General features: G+C 39.3%; 1 protein-coding gene across 8 annotated transcripts in view; it reads left to right on the top strand.

The window, feature by feature from the left end:
- The window catches only part of LOC138758736 (spindlin-1-like), a 77,903-nt gene that overhangs the window by 11,985 nt on the left and 46,167 nt on the right, over positions 1-19,751 (top strand). Inside the window, exons 2-3 of one of the 8 annotated variants that reach the window (XM_069928073.1) lie at positions 11,463-11,537; positions 15,767-15,860. The exons of 4 other annotated variants lie outside the window; for them this stretch is intronic. The gene's annotated coding sequence lies outside the window, so the exon portion shown is untranslated. Of the gene's footprint in view, positions 1-11,462; positions 11,538-15,766; positions 15,861-19,751 lie in introns of those variants that run through there. 3 more of the 8 variants (XM_069928075.1, XM_069928074.1, XM_069928079.1) reach the window with 3 other exon arrangements.

Genomic DNA, 19,751 nt, shown 5'->3' with positions numbered 1-19,751 from the left:
AGGGAGAGTGGAATTAGTTGAGAAAATTGACCACGATTGCTCTGTGTTATTGTTTTGCATCAAAGTATTATGACTGCAGGTAATTTGAAATAAAAGTAGTTGTTGGAAATACTTCCCAGTTCATTCTGATAATATCAATGGTTAGGACAATAGGCTTTTATCAATAAAAATGCAATGCTGGAAAAACTTAGCAGGTCATACAATGTACTTTACGTAGCAAAGATACATATACAGAACCAATGTTTTGGGTCTTAACCTTCATCAAAGTATGAGCAAAATGTAGGCAGGCGTCTGTACCCCTCAAGGCTGCTGCCATCAACTTGGGCCCAGACCCCTCAGTTGCAGGATTTTAAAATAAACGCATCGCTCAATTAACAGGCCATTTAAAGCCTGTACAGAGGTGTCAGTAGTTGGACTGGGCAGTAGAAGGTCGGGGCAGATCTGCCTTTGCAGGGAGGTGAAAGATGTCCAAAAGGTTAAAGTAGTGTCTCCAGAATATGCAACTACCATAATGCATGTGAATGTTGTGATCAGCATTTAGGATTTGCCTTGGATCTTATCTGAGATTTTCTTAGATAGTTTGGGGGTCTGCAGTGAAATGTGTTTTTTTTTTAACTTTAAGGTTTTATAACATGAATAACATATAGGATTACATTAAAAAAAATTAAGAATAAAATAATAAAATTACAATACAATATCAGTAATCTAAAAAAACTATACCCTCCCCAATAATTATTACACATTAATAACCCAACTCAAATTAGTCCAACCCCCCAAAATAAAGAGTGAAGAATTAATAAAGTTAATAATATGTGAGAAAAAAAAACCTACTTACAAAAAAAAACAAAAACATAACCGATTAAAATACTAACAAAAAAAAGTAATTAATACTAAGATATCAGACTTAAAAAACATATTTAAATCAAACTTAAATGCATATATTTAACAAATATATGAAAATATATAAGATGAAACATATATTTAACTCAAACTTAATATAAAAAATTAGTAAAGTTAGTAACATTATCTATCAAAAATTCTTAAACAATAATCAATTTTTAAAAAAAAATTGTAGCATAAAAAAAAGATGAAAAAAAACCTTTCTCTATAGAGATAAACCTTCACCAAATATCAACTAACTTCACATCTATCATCATATTAATCACATAAACCACCATCTTAAAACAAAATTCAAACCTCATTAAGCATTGTACAATTCAATTTTAGTATTCTTCCACCATTTTTCCCTTTTACTCTTGAATAGTTATCCAATAAAAGCTCCAATACCACATTTAAATATCCCCAATCATTACGTTAAAATTCAGATATCCAAATAATAAAAACACATCTACAACGAAATCTATATCTTCAACAAATGGAGCATAAACCACAAACAAAATTCAAGCCTCATTAAGAATTGTACAATTCAATTTATAACTTTCACCATTATTCCCTTCGTTCTATAACTAAAATAGCAAAATAATATACACCAGAATTACCACTCCTTTCACCTTAAAGTTAAAGAAAAAATATTAAAAAAAACTTATCCATCCCATTCACATTTAAATTTCAGATATTCCTTATCTACTGAATAAACTTTACAAAAAAAACCACATCAATTTTTAGTTTTTTAAACAATCAAATACTTTCTTATACTTTTTTTTTATATTTAAACAAAAAAAAACCCTTCACTCTTTAATCTAATAATACAAAATAAAAGGAAAAAAAAACAGGTAGGAGGCTAAAAATATCCCCTCCCGTCTAAACCGCACAATGCGGTAACTCCCAAAAAAAATGAGTGTGAGATCACTCACACGTAGCAGATGACTTTCAGGAAATAGTGCCTATCCAGTTCTCTCCCCCAACTCTCACTTCATCTTAAACTAACATCCTCATTATTTAATATCCCTTTTTTAAAAAAAAAACATTAAAAAAAAGGACAACTCTTCTTTTAATCAGCTCCAACTGCCGAGTCACCATTACAACCATTCTTTCTTGAAGCACGGCTCTTCTTCCATCTCTTGTCTCCTTAGAGATCGCGGTGGACTATGTCTCTGTTGAAACTGAGTAATTGGCAGCTCTTGAGCAAATGCTATAGTTCCTTTGGAGAATCAAAGAACTTTGGTTGGCAACCATCTTGAAAAACCTTCAAAACAGCTGGATATCTAAAGGTTGCCTTGTAACCTTTCTTCCACAACAACTCTTTAGCAGGATTGAATTCCCGTCGTTGGAACATAACTTCTTGACTCAAATCCGCATAGAAGAAAACTCGATTATTTTGAATCATCAAGGGTGATTTTCTCTGTTATGCATTTCTAATAGCCACTCGTAAAATTATTTCTCATTCGTAATAATTCAAGCAACGAACCAAAACAGGTCTTGGGCTTTGACCTGAAATAGGTCTTCTATGCAAGGCTCTGTGAGCATGTTCCAGTATTATACCTTCCGGGAAATGTTCTTGACCCAGCACCTGCGGAATCCATTCAGTAAAAAATTTTCTTGGGTCTGGTCCCTCCATACCTTCCGGCAAACCAATAATCTTTATATTGTTCTGTCTGGATTGGTTTTCCAAATAATAAATCTTTTTCACCAAATTTTTATTTTGAGTTTGTAAGTCTTCGACCATTTTGGTCACATCAAAAACTTGATCCCGTATTTCGTCTATATCTTCTTCACACGAATTAAATTTATCTCTCAGTTCAAGCTTAAAAGCTCCAAACTCAGCCATCTGTTGAGAATGTATTTTCACCAAAGTATTAAACTTAGTACCAAGTTGAGTCATAATCTTGAATAATCCCTGCATTGTATAAAATAATTTAGATTCAAGATTCACAAAAATCTTTTCAATTGGAAGAGATTTTGGCTCAACAGATTCCTGCTTCTTCTCCAAAGGATCTTCTATTCCTTCCTTCATTCTGGTTGCCTTCCTTATAGTATGACTGCGTGTGGAAACCCCAGCCACAGCCTCTCCAGCAATGACTGGAGGACGCTGGCTGGGGTTTTCCCCAGTCCATAATGTATTAAATTCTCCCAGTACATCAAGTTGTATAGGTTCTTGTATCTCAAGAGATGCAGTTTGCAGCACCACCTCTACAGATGACAAATGCCTTTGAGTAACTCTGTTCTAAAGGCTGTTTGGCGCCCTCTTTAGGGGGCTCTACCGATGTAACATAGAGCTCTACATCCGAACACTGTACCTCTCTCCTGGGATCCATTTCACGCTGAGTCCCGGTGTCTTTCCTGTAGGTAGGCTCCAAAACTTGAACTTTTGGAAAATGTTTTTTGATGATCTGTTGTCGTTTTTTTTTGGCTCTTTTCCACCAATTGTACCATCATAAGTTAAATTAACAGCACTGAAATTATCTAAACTTTTAAAGAATTTTAATGGGGATTTCTTAGCAAAACAATAAGATAGAGTCAGGAGAGGACTGGAAGGCACGTCTGATTCTTACACCATCTTGCCACGCCCCCCTGCAGTGAAATGTTCAATATAATTTTCTCTTGCATGTGGCAGTCCTTGTGCAGAATAGCCTGAATGTAAAGTTGCAGGTTGAGCTGTGGTGAAGAAGGCAAATGCAATGCTGGCATTCGTTTCCAGAGGAATAGAATCTAAGAGTAGAGATGTGACATGAGGCTTTTAAGGCACTGGCGGGACCTGTGCACAATTTTGGGCTCCTCATTTAAGAAAGATTGTGCTGATGTTGGAGAGGGTTCAGAGAAGTTCACAAGGATGATTCTGGGAATGAGAGGGTTATCATATGAGAAGAATTTGACAACTCTTGGTCTGTACTCATTGGAATTTGGGAAAATGAGTGGGGGGGGGGGGGAAGAATCTCATTGAAACATTTTGAATGTTGAAAGGGATGGCCAGAGTAGATGGAGAAAGTTGGGCATAACTTCAGGATTGAAGGGTCTCCTCTTAGAACAGAGACAAGAAGGAAGAATTTCTTTAGCCAGAGGGTGATGAATTTGTTGCCAAAGGCCATTGTGGAGGCAAGTCATTCAGTATATTTAAGGCAGAGATTGATAGGTTCTTGATTAGCCAGGGCATCAAAGGTTATGGGGCAGTGGGGCTGAGTGGGAAAATTGATCCGCTCATGATTAAATGGTGGGGCAAACATAATGGGCTGAATAGCCTATTTCGGCTCCTATTGTCTTATGGAATATGTATTAGAAGCAAAAGAAGGCCATGTTCCTCCATTAGCTACTCAATTTTTGGTCTTAGTGCCGTCTATTTACACTATAATGTGTGGTTCCAAGGTTTTCTTGAGTTTAAAATTAAAATCCAAACCCAAGTTGAGCCCAGGAATATGACAGTTTTGTTATCTGAACCTGTGTCACATATTCAATCCCTTTCGAGCTGGGTAGTTTGGCTGCTCTGCTGTGTGCGATATACTGGAATTGCTGTTCAGTTATTGAAAGCTTTCTTATTCTTAGCGTTGGTGGATCAGAAGGAAGCAGATAGAAGGTAGTGGATGGGGTTGGAATGTGATGCACAGTGGTTGAGAGAGATTGTAGTGACTGATGAGAATCTGCCTCAAATAAGCATGTTTAAGGTGGATGGTGATACATAGAGGAAGCACGCATTAAAATCAGAAAATGGTCCACAACTGTAATATGAAGTGAAACATGAAAGTCTGCAGATGCTGTGATTGTAGTGAAAACTCAGAAATGCTAGAGGAGCTCAGCAGATCTTGCAGCATACAAAGGAGGTAAAGTTATATATCTTTACTCCAATGGATGCAGCGAGACCTGCTAAGTTCCTTCAGCATTTCTGTGTTTGGAATGTGCCAAGCAATGAGAGCTAAGCGAGTTGCCTGTGGTTAGATAGTTAGTTTCTTTACAATTTATTCTCTGTATGTGAACATTATTGGCAATGCAGGTATTTTTGTGGCCATTCCTCATTGCAAACATTCCTGAAATCTACTTGGAATTCTTTGCAACTAGTGGCTTGCTAGACTACTAAATCGGTCTGAAACTACAGGAAACTATAGCTTTGTCAGTTTATTGTTCTGTTTCTGAACATAGTATGTACAATTGCAAATCCCAGGGTCAACGTTAGTTTCACTGTGTGCATGGAATTGGCCAGGCAGCTTGGAGTCAAGCGATATGAAAAAAATAATTGTCGCTCTATGTTTTAAAAAAATTCTGCTAAGGATGATACTCTTCTAATACATGTTACAAAGGAAATGAATGTTCTATTTACTCTGGTAGATTTTTAGGGCAAATCTGTAAATTTACTATTTAGAGTAAAGCCTTAATTTTACCTCTGCACTATACTATCTGACGTTGATTGAATTCCAGATCCATTGAATGTCAGTGACTTGTAAATTAACAATGGGTGATGAATCGGTGTAAGCAATGAGCATTCCAGCCAAGTCTAATTCTACTTTCTGCTCTTACCTACCTCTGTCTGAAGGTCACAATTTGATGTGGAAGCACAAAAGAAATTTCTCCACCCTATCGACTGAAATGAAAGTAATAAAACATTGACAATCATGTCCTAAAATTTCATGATTTGGATGAGTTAGTTGCTTGTTTAAACAGTTGAAGTGCCCTTTCTCTGTGCTCTCAGGGAAAAAAAAATGTCAATTAATCCAGATTGGATGATTATCACAATATATCATTGAGCATCAGTTTACGGACTCCCCTTGAAAACCAATCAGTTTATGGACTGCCCTTGAAAACCAAGCTGCATGAAGAAATAACTTGTATAGAATTTTACACATTTCCAGACCTATTTAACTAGTTCCAGAAATTTTGTAATTTGTGGCACAGCAAACTCCCTAAAATGCAACATAGCAGTAACTGGTGGTTTGTATTAGTGGCAGCAATTGAGGGATTACTTTTTTTTTCGAGGACGTTGGTTTACTTTTTACATAACTCAACTTTGGATTCTATGAAATGGAATGAGTCAAAAGTCGTGAAAGCAAAGTGCTGGAGCAACCTTAACAAGCAGAGAAGTTTTTCAACATCTTGATTTTTACAACATATAATCTTACTATTTTGGTAAGAATGTGTTTCATCAAACAAGCCTTGAATGCTTTTACATGACATCTAAACTTAGAGCACCTGCACATTTCATAAAAGACTGAGCCAACAGTAATTATACAAATGTCAGTGCTAGGAGCCATTTTGGCTTTGAGGACGTTGGTGTGTGAGAAGGCATTAACATTTAACTTAGCAGACCACTTCCTTTAGAAAGGTCGATGTACAATAATAGCCATCCAGACAGCCAAGCATATGAAGGGTGGAACATTTGCTGATAACAGATTGTCAGTAAGTAAACAAAAATCAAATCGACAGCTCATGAGCTAAAGTTTTTGTGCTTTACTGCCTATTTTGGTTTAGAGGTAAACCAGAAAATCTGCAAATGCTGAGGTTGAGGACACTGCACAAAAGTTCTGGAGAAATTCAGCAGGTTATGCAGCATCCAAAGAAAGTAAAAGGCAGTTGGGCCTGAGCCCTTCTTCAGGAGGGCTGAAAATCAGGCCGGTATGTGAATAAAAAGGTGGGTTGGGGAAAAGGAGAGGAGCACAGTCTAATCAGTAAGAGGTAATAAGTGGGTACTGGTAGGAGGGTAGAAGGCAAAGCAGGCAAAGGCTGAAAGATAGCTGTCTGATAGGAGAAGGAAGGGAAGGGAAGGGGTGGGGAGCTGGAGGAGAGGGTTAATGGGAATAGGAGGTCAATTTTTCCCTCATCAGCTTCTTTCTCTTCTACCTTTCCATCTGTATCTACCTATTACCTCTTAGTATTTGCCTATTTCTTCCTCATCCCCTGCTCCCCACCCCCCCCCCCAAACCTTTTTTATTTAGGCATTCACCTGATTTTCAGCACTCCTCAGGCCCAAAACATTGTGTGTGTTTATACTAAGGACCCCTCGCATCACCGTGATTTTTTGTCCCTCGCATCACCGCGCATTTTAGGTCTATCCGAACTGTTTCTACCGAGCGATGAATACACGGTGATGCAGGGTGATGCGAGGTGACCAGGAAGTCCAATGAGCAATTGAAAACCGCGGGTGAAAAATCGGGACTTCCGGTGAGTCACCCGCGGTGTTTCCACTGTGAGGTCGTCCCTCGCATCACCCCGCATCGACCACCTCAAAAGTAGGAAGCTGGAGAACCTCGAATCGCCGCACATCGGCCACAACCGGATGTGTTTACAGTGCGGCCAGATCCGAGGTGTCACCGCGCATCACCTCGCATTACCTCGCATCACCGCGCTTTTCTCGGCTCAGTAGAAACACCCCCATTGACTCTACAGATGCTGAGTTTCTCTAGCACTGTTTTGGTTTAGAGATTTAGGAAATTGAAGTGACCCATAATTTAACATTAACAATGGGTGTGTCACATATATATGCAGAATAATTCTAGGGGGTTGTTTCTCAAAAATGTATGTATAGTAAAACCCCTATTATCCAGAATTCAAGCAAGTGGCAAAAAGAAATAGTGGAAGCAGTTTTTAAAAAAAAATACAGAATTATAAAATTGGCATGCCTCACCATTAGTTTGCCAATCACGCAGTCTCAAGTAACTGGAAAATTGCCATCTACCAATTGCCATAGGTGCAGGATACCAGGGATTTTACTCTAGTTGTGAGTCATGATGCTGAGACATAGCATTAGTCAGCACGGTGGGAGGTGAGGTGAGGTGTTGGGAAGGTGAGGTGAGGTATTGGGAAGGTGAGGTGAGGTGTTGGGAAGGTGAGGTGAGGTGTTGGGAAGGTGAGGTGAGGTGTTGGGAAGGTGAGGTGAGGTGTTGGGAAGGTGAGGTGAGGTGTTGGGAAGGTGAGGTGTTGGGAAGGTGAGGTGTTGGGAAGGTGAGGTGAGGTGTTGGGAAGGTGAGGTGAGGTGTTGGGAAGGTGAGGTGTTGGGAAGGTGAGGTGTTGGGAAGGTGAGGTGTTGGGAAGGTGAAGTGTTGGGAAGGTGAAGTGTTGGGAAGGTGAGGTGTTGGGAAGGTGAGGTGAGGTGTTGGGAAGGTGAGGTGAGGTGTTGGGAAGGTGAGGTGAGGTGTTGGGAAGGTGAGGTGAGGTGTTGGGAAGGTGAGGTGAGGTGTTGGGAAGGTGAGGTGTTGAGAAGGTGAGGTGTTGGGAAGGTGAGGTGAGGTGTTGGGAAGGTGAGGTGAGGTGTTGGGAAGGTGAGGTGAGGTGTTGGGAAGGTGAGGTGAGGTGTTGGGAAGGTGAGGTGTTGGGAAGGTGAGGTGTTGGGAAGGTGAGGTGTTGGGAAGGTGAGGTGTTGGGAAGGTGAGGTGTTGGGAAGGTGAGGTGTTGGGAAGGTGAGGTGTTGGGAAGGTGAGGTGTTGGGAAGGTGAGGTGTTGGGAAGGTGAGGTGTTGGGAAGGTGAGGTGTTGGGAAGGTGAGGTGTTGGGAAGGTGAGGTGTTGAGAAGGTGAGGTGTTGGGAAGGTGAGGTGAGGTGTTGGGAAGGTGAGGTGAGGTGTTGGGAAGGTGAGGTGAGGTGTTGGGAAGGTGAGGTGTTGGGAAGGTGAGGTGAGGTGTTGGGAAGGTGAGGTGAGGTGTTGGGAAGGTGAGGTGAGGTGTAAGGAAGGTGAGGTGAGGTGTTGGGAAGGTGAGGTGTTGGGAAGGTGAGGTGTTGGGAAGGTGAGGTGTTGGGAAGGTGAGGTGTTGGGAAGGTGAGGTGTTGGGAAGGTGAGGTGTTGGGAAGGTGAGGTGTTGGGAAGGTGAGGTGTTGGGAAGGTGAGGTGTTGGGAAGGTGAGGTGAGGTGTTGGGAAGGTGAGGTGTTGGGAAGGTGAGGTGTTGGGAAGGTGAGGTGTTGGGAAGGTGAGGTGTTGGGAAGGTGAGGTGTTGGGAAGGTGAGGTGTTGGGAAGGTGAGGTGTTGGGAAGGTGAAGTGTTGGGAAGGTGAAGTGTTGGGAAGGTGAGGTGTTGGGAAGGTGAGGTGTTGGGAAGGTGAGGTGAGGTGTTGGGAAGGTGAGGTGAGGTGTTGGGAAGGTGAGGTGTTGGGAAGGTGAGGTGTTGGGAAGGTGAGGTGTTGGGAAGGTGAGGTGTTGAGAAGGTGAGGTGTTGGGAAGGTGAGGTGAGGTGTTGGGAAGGTGAGGTGAGGTGTTGGGAAGGTGAGGTGAGGTGTTGGGAAGAGAGGTGAGGTGTTGGGAAGGTGAGGTGAGGTGTTGGGAAGGTGAGGTGTTGGGAAGGTGAGGTGTTGGGAAGGTGAGGTGTTGGGAAGGTGAGGTGTTGGGAAGGTGAGGTGTTGGGAAGGTGAGGTGTTGGGAAGGTGAGGTGTTGGGAAGGTGAGGTGTTGGGAAGGTGAGGTGTTGGGAAGGTGAGGTGTTGGGAAGGTGAGGTGTTGGGAAGGTGAGGTGTTGGGAAGGTGAGGTGTTGGGAAGCTCAGATGAGTGGATGGGTTTTACATAGTTTGTGGTAGTGAGCAGCAAAGACAAAAAGGCGAATGGATTTGAAGTTCCAGAGGAAAGGTGAGTGCCACCTTCTTTGCAAGACTCTGCATTCAAGGATTGGCACAGATTGGGTATTAAATGTTTAAACACCTTTTTATTGACAACAATTTTGCAACTTTTGAACAATTGATGGTAGACATTTTGTTCAATCTCAGATTCCTGATTTTCCTGAGACGAATATTCTTGATATATTTTTTGAACTACAACTTCCTTATAAAGGCTTAATATCACTTATTTATGACATATGGCTGATTTAAGACAGGGACGTTTAATTAAAATCACACAAATATGGACGAATTACTTTTTGAAGTACAGTTATGATCGAATTGTATAAAACAAAGTAATACTGTACTTGCACAGAACAATAGAATTGTTCTGCAGGGTCAGATTTTTTTGATATTTAGGGAATTGAGGGGCATAGGATTAGGGACAGCAAATGGCATTGGTGTAAGATACCATGATCTTACTGATTCGCAGAACAGGAATGAGGGACAGAATAGCCTACTCATTTCATTTCATAGCATCTGTTTCAGTGCTGTTGCCTGAGCAATGGATTTATGGAAGGACTCCAAGGGAATTTTTGTGTTCCTTTGAAGTAGTACTGTATGCAAGAGAGGCCAATATTGTCATGTGGTGTTAGAATATAACATACTAGAGGATATGTTTAAAGTGGGGGGGGGGGGGGAGGAAAGAGTTTAAAGAAGATGCCTGAAGTAATCTTTTACACAGAGAGTGGCAGATGCCTAGAACATGCTGCCGAGCTATTGGTCACAGCAGGTATGGCAACAGTGTTTCAGAAGCTTGTAGGTAGGCACATGACAGTTATATCTCAAAAGCATATTCAGCCCATTGTATCTTTAGAGGAGCTAGCAATCCAATAATCCCAATTCTGATTTTTGCTTGTTTGGCCCTTCTAGTCTGTGCTGCACCATTCATTTTTTGCCTAGTCCCATTGACCTCCATCCAGTCCATAGCCCTCCATACCTCTCCCATCCATTTACCTGTCCAAATTCCTCTTAAATGTTAAAATTGAGCCCACATTCACCACTTCAGCTCAAAGTTCATTCCACACCACCCCCCCCCCCCCCCGCGAACTCTCTGTGTGGTTTCCCCTCAACTTTCCCATTTCACTCTTTTTCAATATTTTTATTGAATTTTATATAATAGTACATACGTACATAAAGGAATGATGCATAAAACTAATACAAATTGTAATAGAACAGATAAGCACAATATGTCAGAGAAAAAATATTTTTCTTATACAAAAGTATTATTCAAAGGTAAAGAGGAAAATTAACTAATCTAAACTCCAAACCATTCTTAAGTTGTAATGGCAATATAGAAAAAAAAACTTCCAGTAGAAATAAAAAGAAACAGATAATTACAAGAATCACAAAGAATCTGGTTAAGGTTCCCATTGGAGGCTATGAAAATAATTCAAAAAAGATTGGAAAAGTTTAAATTCGAGCCACTTATGGAACATCTATTTTCTCCAAGGTTAAATATGACATCCATCGATTATGAGTGAGCGGGTCAGCATCTTTCCATCTGATCACAAAAAATTCATCTTCAATAAGAGAAGCAAAGACTAATAGATGACATTGAAATGAAGACAATTTTACTACCCTCTGTTCAACCATCCCAAACAAGGCCACCGACGTGTCTTGTGCTTGGTACGAAAGTACAAAAGACTCTTCCCAATACTTGACAAGGGTTGAATAAGACCAAAATATATGAATTAATGATCCGTCCTCATTCTTACATCTGTCACAAAAATAGCTAATATTAGGGTAAATACTAGCTAATATTAACTTTAGGCTCTATGCAAAACTTTGAAATGTAACAGTGAGTGACAGGCACAAAGAGATGTATTGACCAACTTAAAAATAGAGTTCCTAGAATCATCAGAAATAGAAATATAGAGGCCCTGCTCCCATGTCTTTTTAATTTTATCCACTGAACCTTTCCTTGATTCCGGCACATGTACAATAGCTATTTACCTTTCTGGTTTGGTTGAAGGTTGTAAATTGTTTCTATCAAATTCATAACAGGAACCTGCAAGAATTTTGAAGATTGAGAATAGAGAAAGTCCCTAATCTGAAAAATTCTACAAAAGAGAGAATTTGGTAAATTAAATTGGCTTTTATGGTGCATGCTTATTTGTATACAAATGAATTATTAGGTTATTGTCAATTCTATATTTATGGTTACATGTTAAACTTAATAAAAATATTTTAAAAAGGGAAGACTGTTGCTCAAATGTAGCAAGATTATTATCAATAAATAAATCGTAAGTGTTTAATACCTAATCTGAACCATTCCTGAAAAGCAGAATCCATCAAAGTTGATTTTACTACCTTAATATAATCAAAGTATAACACAGTGAATATTGACAGCCCAGTAATAAAATCTAAAATTGGGTAGACCCAAGCCTCCATGCTTCTTAACACTTTGGAGATATACTCATTTATTTTTTTTCAAATATATGATGGAATCAAGTGAGTCAAAAAAAATATTTAGGAACAAAAATTGGAACAGCTTGAAAAATATATAAAAATGTAGGTAAAATATTCACCTTAATGACATTAATTCATCCAATTAAGGAAATCAGAAGAGGAGACCAATGGGATAAAAATTTTCTACCTGATTTAATAAGGCAAGGAAATTCTCCTTAAGCAGATGTTTATGACTCTTGGTAATTGTTACTTCAAGGTATGTAAATTGGGTTTTAGCAATCTTAAAAGAAAAAGCAGTGTGTAAAGGGGCTAGAGTGTTCAAAAAAATTACAATACAACTCTGATTATGCAAAATGGTTGGAACCAAGCCTATTTTGGATAAACGTTTTTTTCTGAGAAAAACAACCCAGTAGCAACAGCAAATCACTTGTAGCAGTGTTTAAACAAGAACACACAACAAGGTATAAGGCTTTTTAAGGATTAAAATAACATTTAATTCTCACCAAAAACATGCTGGCCATCGCTGATCACTGACACTTCCCCACCAAGGCCCTGCTCGTGCCAGGACCCTGAGGGTCCTGCTCCTGCCTGGGAACTTGAGGTCCACTGCTGCCGCCACCAAGAGCCTGAGGTCCGCTACCGCCGCCGCTTGGAGACCGAGGTCCCCAGTCAGTTCAGCCCCGATTTTTTTTTTGGAAAATGTGGATTTCTGATTCGTTTCAGATATCCTCATTTATCCAAATTTTTTTTAAAATTGAGGATAAATGAGGACAACTGTGGATTTCCGGAATCCAATTTCAGATAATCGGAGTAGTACTGTAATTTGCTCTTTTGTGAATTTAATTTATATGCAGAAAACTGACAGAATTGCTGAAATAATATTAGTAGAGCAGGAGTTGAGGAGTTAAGATCCAATACAAAAAGAAAAAGGTCATCAGCATCAAGAGAAACTTTATGACATGGGAGGAGGGGGGGGGGGGAGAAAATGGCACTGTATATGTGTGAAAAGGAAAAAGTGTGTATCATGGTTAATATGATTTATGGTGTGAAAAATAAAAAATTGAAAAAAAAAGAGAAACTTTATGACCAATCCCTCTCCTAAAAATACCTGAAATATCCTGAGATCCTTTAAGGACAATAGCCAGAGGTTCTAAGACTAAATTAAACAACAATAGACAAAGAGGGCATCCCTGTCTATCCCCAGGATAAAGTTTGAAGGGTTTAGAATTACTAAGAATAGAAGCATCAGAAGTAAAGTATAATGACTTAATCCATGAAATAAATGTGAGGCCAAAGTTAAACCTTTGTAGTATTGCAAATAAATATTCCCATTCCCACAATCAAAAGCTTTTTCAGCATCTAAGGAAATAACACTTCCCAAAGCAGAAACAGAAGGGGAATATATAATATTCAATTTGGCAAATATTAGAATGTGAATAATGATTTTTAATGAAACCTGTCTGATCCTCGTATCTCCATGAACGTATAATTAGCTCTTACTTTTCAAAAGCTATGTTTCGATAGAATAAGTAAAAAACGTCAATTTTAGTTTTAAGCTCAAGCTATTTTTAAAATGTTTCAGGTTTCAATGTAAGGGCTTACTGTTGATCTAAATGGTTTATTTGATTAATAAGTACAGGCATTAGCCTCTTTTTTTTCATTTTCACCATATATGAAATAATTTGTCCTCTAATATAGGCCTTAAAAGAATCCCAGACAATTAAATTTGAAACCTCCAGAGGAGGATTATTCTCAAAAAAAATACAATCTGTTCCTTAATAAATTTCAAAATGTCTGAATAAGAAAGTAAAAGTGAATTAAAACAACCAATGTCTGACAGATTGAGGCAAATCAGGAAAGGTCATTGATAAGACCATCGAATACTCATATTTAAATGCAGAAATCAATGGATTCATTTGTTTAGCAGTAAAAAAGAATCAATCCGTGAAAACATATCTTGGAATCAGTAAAAAAGGAAAATTCCTTATCATTAGGATAGAGAAAACGCCATATATGTAAAATGCCACACTTAAACAGAAAAGAATTAATAATTAGAGCAGACTTGCTTAATGTGGCTTTTATAGAAGATGAACAATCTAAGGCAGGGTCCAGCCAACAATGAAAGTCAGCACCCATAACCAAACAATATAAATTTAAGACCGGTAAGGAGGAAAAAAGAAGTTCAAATAAACATTCGCGAAGGCTATCATTTTATTATATAATTTCTCATGAGCAATAAGAAAATGACCATTTATAAAAGAAACTACATTATGATTGACAAATTGAATAGATTGGTTAAGTAAGATCGAAACCCCTCCGGCCTTTTCCATAAAAGGTGCATGAAATTGCTGTCCCCTCCAACATCAAAAAAGATGCGGTGTCATTCAAACAGATATGCATTTCTTGTAAAAATATAATATTATCTTTAAACTTTTTAATATGTATAGACTTCCTTGCGTTTGATAGGATGGTTAAAACCCAAATATTCCAACTTAGTTTTAATATCTCTATCCATATATACTGGATTAAAAGCAGAAATACTGAAAAAGAAACTTCATAAGAATTGAATTGACTCAGTTTAACCATGAGGCTAGAAAACCCCAAAAAAATAACAAAAGTATTCCAAACCAATAGAACAAAATATTTAACAAAATTGAAAAGTTAAACTCACAAAAGAATAACTAACCTTAACGCAAAAGATTTTTTTAAAAGATCTTATGGTAAAATCAAAGTAAAAAAAGAAAAGGAAATCACTGGAACATCCTTACTACTTAATTAATTATAAGCGCTATGACCTTGAATGATCTGAATCACATACTTGCGAATTCAGAAGAGAGCACAGAAACAAAAACAGCACTACAGATTCACAGAAGTTGAGGTAGAGGGGAGGTCATTGAGAAATTTCTGAGCATCCAACAGTGAGCCCAGCCAACGATATGACTTGCCCGGGAGAGTGATCCAAAGACATGCCAGGGAGTGAAGGGAGGGTTTGTAGCCTCTCTTGTATAGCCTGGATATAACATCATTATATTCGGCACGCTGTTTCATCACCTCCATGGGATAATCTTCAACAATTCTAATCTTCTGTGGACAATATGTCAACATTCCTCTTCGGCGAGATTCACGAATCTTTAACTTGGAAATAATGCAAACAAAGAATTACAGAATAGGGTTTATTCCCAGGAGCTGGCTTAGAAACCAACCATCTATGAGCTGTGTCCAGTTCAGGCAAAGTAGGTAGTAACGATTCACCAAACACTTTCCGAAGTAATTCTGCAAAGTTAGTAAGTTGGCCAGATTCTGTGCACTCTTTCAGATCAAGAATTCTCAAATTGTTTTGTCTACTCCTTGCTTTTAAGTCTGCGACCTTCTTCAACAGGAATTCATTTAATTTAATTAGTCGAGTGTTTGTCGCGAGTACTCCATCCATCAGAATCCATAAATTCTGCTGACCACTCGAGGGCTTTAATCTGATATCCATGTTCTTCAGTTATTTTACAGACTTCATGCAACCGCAGCTGTTAGATTAGCAGTAGCTTTACTATCCTTAACATCCTTAATGCGAAACCTACCGGGGACAATCACTACCTAAGTTAACGGAAGGAGAAGGAAATGAAAAGAATGGACTCGGTGGAATTTCTTGTGCATTTTTATTGAATGACAACATTGTTTGACTGGTTTAATTTTGTACTTTAAACGGACGGGAAGGGGGAGGTAGGGAGGGTGGGATGGGAGGGGGGAGAAAATGGCACTGTATATGTGTGAAAAGGAAAAAGTATGTATCATGGTCAATGTGATTTATGGTGTGAAAAATAAAAAAACTCCTTAATGTAATTCATCAAAGTAACCATTGGATCACGAGGCCAAGGATTTTCTTCTTCTTTCCTCCCAACCTTTAGTGCTTGTTGAAGTCATCATCAAAAATTACAGTAATTAATAAAGAAACAATAAACGTTAAAAATATTCTCAAGATAAGGATGTAAGAAATAGAAGGTAAGAAATTAGGAGCAATAACAGTTATCTGCTACTCCATCGATTGCCTGTAGCGGGTCCTTTCACTCTGAACCCATGTCCTCTGGTTTGTATCTCACCTCTCCTCAAGTGGGAAAAGCCTATTTACATTTACTCTCTCCATCCCCCCTCACAATTTTAAATACCTCTATCAATCCCCTCGTTCTTCTATGCTCCAGGGAATAAAGTCCTAACCTGCTTAACCTTTACCTTTAACTCTGTTCTTGAAGTCCAGGAAACATCCTAGTAAATCTTCTCTGCATTCTTTCAATCTTATTGCTATCTTTCTTGCAGATAGATGACCAAAACTGCACACAGTACTCCAGATTTGCCCTCACTAATGTCTTATACAGCTTTTAACATAGCATCCCAACTCCTGTACTCAATACTTTGATTTATGAAAGCCAAGATGCCAAAAGCGGTCTACCTGTGTCGCCACTTTCAGGGAATTATGTATCTGTATTCTCAGATCTCTCTGTTCTACTGCACTCCTCAGTGCTCTTCCATTTACCGTGTATGTCCTTTCTTGGTTTGTCCTTCCAAAATGCACTTGTCTGCATTAAATTCCATCTGCCATTTTTCAGCCCATTTTTCCAGCCAGTCCACATCCCTCTGCAAGCTGTAAAAACCTTCTTTGCTGTCCACAACACCTCCAATCTTAGTGTCACCTGCAAACTTGCTGATTAAGTTTGCCACATTATCATCCAGATCATTGATAAGGATGACACAACAATGATCCCAACACTGATCCCTGAGGCACAGACGAGTCACAGGCCTCGAGTCCAAGTTCCGTTCAAGTTTGTATCAAAGTGTAGGAAAAAGTTGGATAATAACGATTACACTTTAATATAAAAAATTAGTTTGAATGTTTGTAGAACAAAAGAAATAAAAGGGACCTATTTAATCTCTGACTTGTTACACCAACTAATAAGATAATGTTGATCCTCTGTCCATTTTCCTGCCTATTTCTCATATCCCTTGGTTCTGTAAGTTGATAGATATCAGCCTTGAATTTGCTCTGACCTGGAATCTACAACTTGAAATATACAGTAAAATCCTTGGTATCCAGCACTTACGGGGATTGGTAGATACCAGCTGCTCGAGACTGCATGTGGCATGAATGGAGAACTAATGGCCAACTGTGCCAATTTTAAACCCATTTATTTTCTGTGAATTTTTTTGCTGGTTGCTTGAAATCTGGATAACAGGGATTTTACTGTATTTTCTTTGGCTTGGCTTCGCGGACGAAGATTTATGGAGGGGGTAAAAGTCCACGTCAGCTGCAGGCTCGTTTGTGGCTGACAAGTCCGATGCGGGACAGGCAGACACGGTTGCAGTGGCTGCAGGGGAAAATTGGTTGGTTGGGGTTGGGTGTTGGGTTTTTCCTCCTTTGCCTTTTGTCAGTGAGGTGGGCTGTATAACCTTCTGAAATATACATATGTTCACAGTCCGCTGGGTGAAGAAATTTGCTTCCCTTCACAGCTTTATGTCATGTGGAAATCTAAAATAGAATTATGTCATGCTGGACATGTTCAGAGGGTGTTGAAGTTTCCTCTACATTCAAAACATGAGGTGGTCGGTAGGTTAATGGTCACTACAGATTGTCCCTAGTATGTGAGTGGCAGAATCAGGGGTGAATTGATGTGAATGTTGGGAGAGTAGGTTGGTGGGTGAAGAGAATTTCTCTGTGAGCCGTATTGGTCTGAATGGCCTCTTTCTGTATTGTATGAAAACATGGAATAACTTGCTGAAGGCCCTTTGGGGGCAGTATCTGAAGGCCATGATCACTTAAAACAAGGCCATTCAACTTCTAAATTCACATGCAAATAAAATCAGGCTAGTCTAACCAAAGGAAAGTCCGATCTTCAAGGTACATTGAATCAAATGCTAGTAGTCCTCTAGGCGGTAGCAATCATGAACTGGGTTATTGGCACGCAGTCAGATTTAATCATTGTCTGGCAATGTACAGCCACTTTAACAAGCTTCCTCAGGCTGGGATGCTGCATTTTAAACCAGTAATAGTTGCTTAAATAGATTTCCAATTCTCTTTCATAAGACAAAGCAACACTGAAAACAATCCTGGTTCAAGCAGGCTAAAGGAAGAAATATAGTCAGTGGTTTGGTCCTTTTATCAGGAGCTGGAAGCTGTCCAACCTGTTGAATGATTCCAGCATTTTTCCTGTTTTAGCTTTGTACTTCAAGCATCTGCAGCTTTTTTCAGTTTGTTCAGAATTTCTTTACAAGCCCCTTTTCCTTTCTTGGAGTTAGTGAGACCAGTCTCCTTATTTAAGAAAAGATGTCCTGAGATTGGAGACGGTTTAAAGGAGGTTCACTTGAATGGTTCCGGGAATAAAAGGGTTATCACACAATGTGCTTTTGACAGGTCTTGGACTGTATTCTTCAGAATGTAAGAGAATGAGAAGGATCTCATTGAAATATTTTAAATGTTGAAAGGCAGGGACAGGGTAGATGTTAGCCTCTTTTCCACTTGCGTTCCACTAACTTGGCCATTCAGTGTCCTGGGATAGGAATAGCGTTTTTGCTGTTCACACTTGACCACTCTTAACTAGGACACTGCACGCATTCACACTTGCAAGGAGCTATCCCTGGGGTTAGGTCTGTTTTACCTTCTACCGGTGACATCATGACGCATCAAGTGATGGTGGGCCTGCCCTAAATCTTGAACAATGTATTATGATCTTATATTTGATCAAAATTAATGATAACATAAATGAGCTTTATGTACAGCACAGTATGAGCCCTTCAGCCCTTGTTGTTGTGCCAACCTATATTAACCTTTATAAGGGACCGTGGTGAAGTGCAATAACGAACAATTTTTAAATAGCATGGGAAAGTTGGTAGCACTATCTTATATAATTTATACAGCATGAGAAAGTTGGTTGCTCTATCATGCACAATTTATAAATACCTTGGGAAAAAGTGATGGCAGACCTGGCCTCCCAGAATGCCGTGCAGCAGAGAAGGGGCTATATGCACGGCTGGTGTTCAGAGCACTCATGGAGGGGTTTTCTGCTGTATGGCATTCTAGGAAGTCAGGTCCCCCATTGCTTTTTCCCATGGTCTTTATCAATTGTGCGCGATAGCACTACCAACTTTCCCACACCTTTTAAATTAAAATTGACCTCTGTCACTATTTATATCCTCTCTCTCTATCTCCCACTGTGACTTTCCCAAGGCAAAGTTTATACCTTCATTTTAATCTTCTTCCTTCACGTTCCTGCACTCATGCAAAAACTTGGGTAATTTCTGTCCAAGAAAGCAATTGCCTGTTTTACACTTGCTTGATTGCTACACCGGCGTCTGCAGACACTGGGGATCGCACTAGGGGTCGAGGCAGTCTATCCCCAGTGTGAGATGATGTTATTTCACACCGGCATTGAGATGGTTTTCATTCCACACTTTTTAGGCCAATTGGCCATTTATTCCTGGGACCACTTGCAAGTGTGAAAGGGGCTACAGAAAGGTTGTTTTCCATGATGGGAGAGTCTACAGCCCCTTTTCACACTGGCACCTTGTCCTAGTAATTGGCAGCCAATCTACTGGTTAAGAGTCCAGTGTGAAAGCTCCATAATTGGGACGCAGTTGTCAAATCACACCGGGGATGATGCAACCTAGGCATGCTTATCATCCCCAGTAGCAACTGATGCCTGCATGGCGATTAGCCCAGTGTGAAAGGGACATGGACTGTCCAGGGACAAAGTAGTGACATATTAATGATGTTTTTGCATGAATGCAAAAATGTGAAGGAAACAAAAGATTAGAAAGAAGATATAAACTTTGCTGACCTTTATAAACCTCTATAAATTTCTAAAGAGAGAACGATGGCAGATCTGCCCTGTCAGAATTCCATGC

This window comes from Narcine bancroftii, chromosome 3 (assembly GCF_036971445.1).
Source record: "Narcine bancroftii isolate sNarBan1 chromosome 3, sNarBan1.hap1, whole genome shotgun sequence".
Classification (NCBI taxonomy): domain Eukaryota; kingdom Metazoa; phylum Chordata; class Chondrichthyes; order Torpediniformes; family Narcinidae; genus Narcine; species Narcine bancroftii.
The sequence above is the reverse complement of the archived record's forward strand: the minus strand, read 5'-3'. Positions and strand labels throughout refer to the sequence as shown.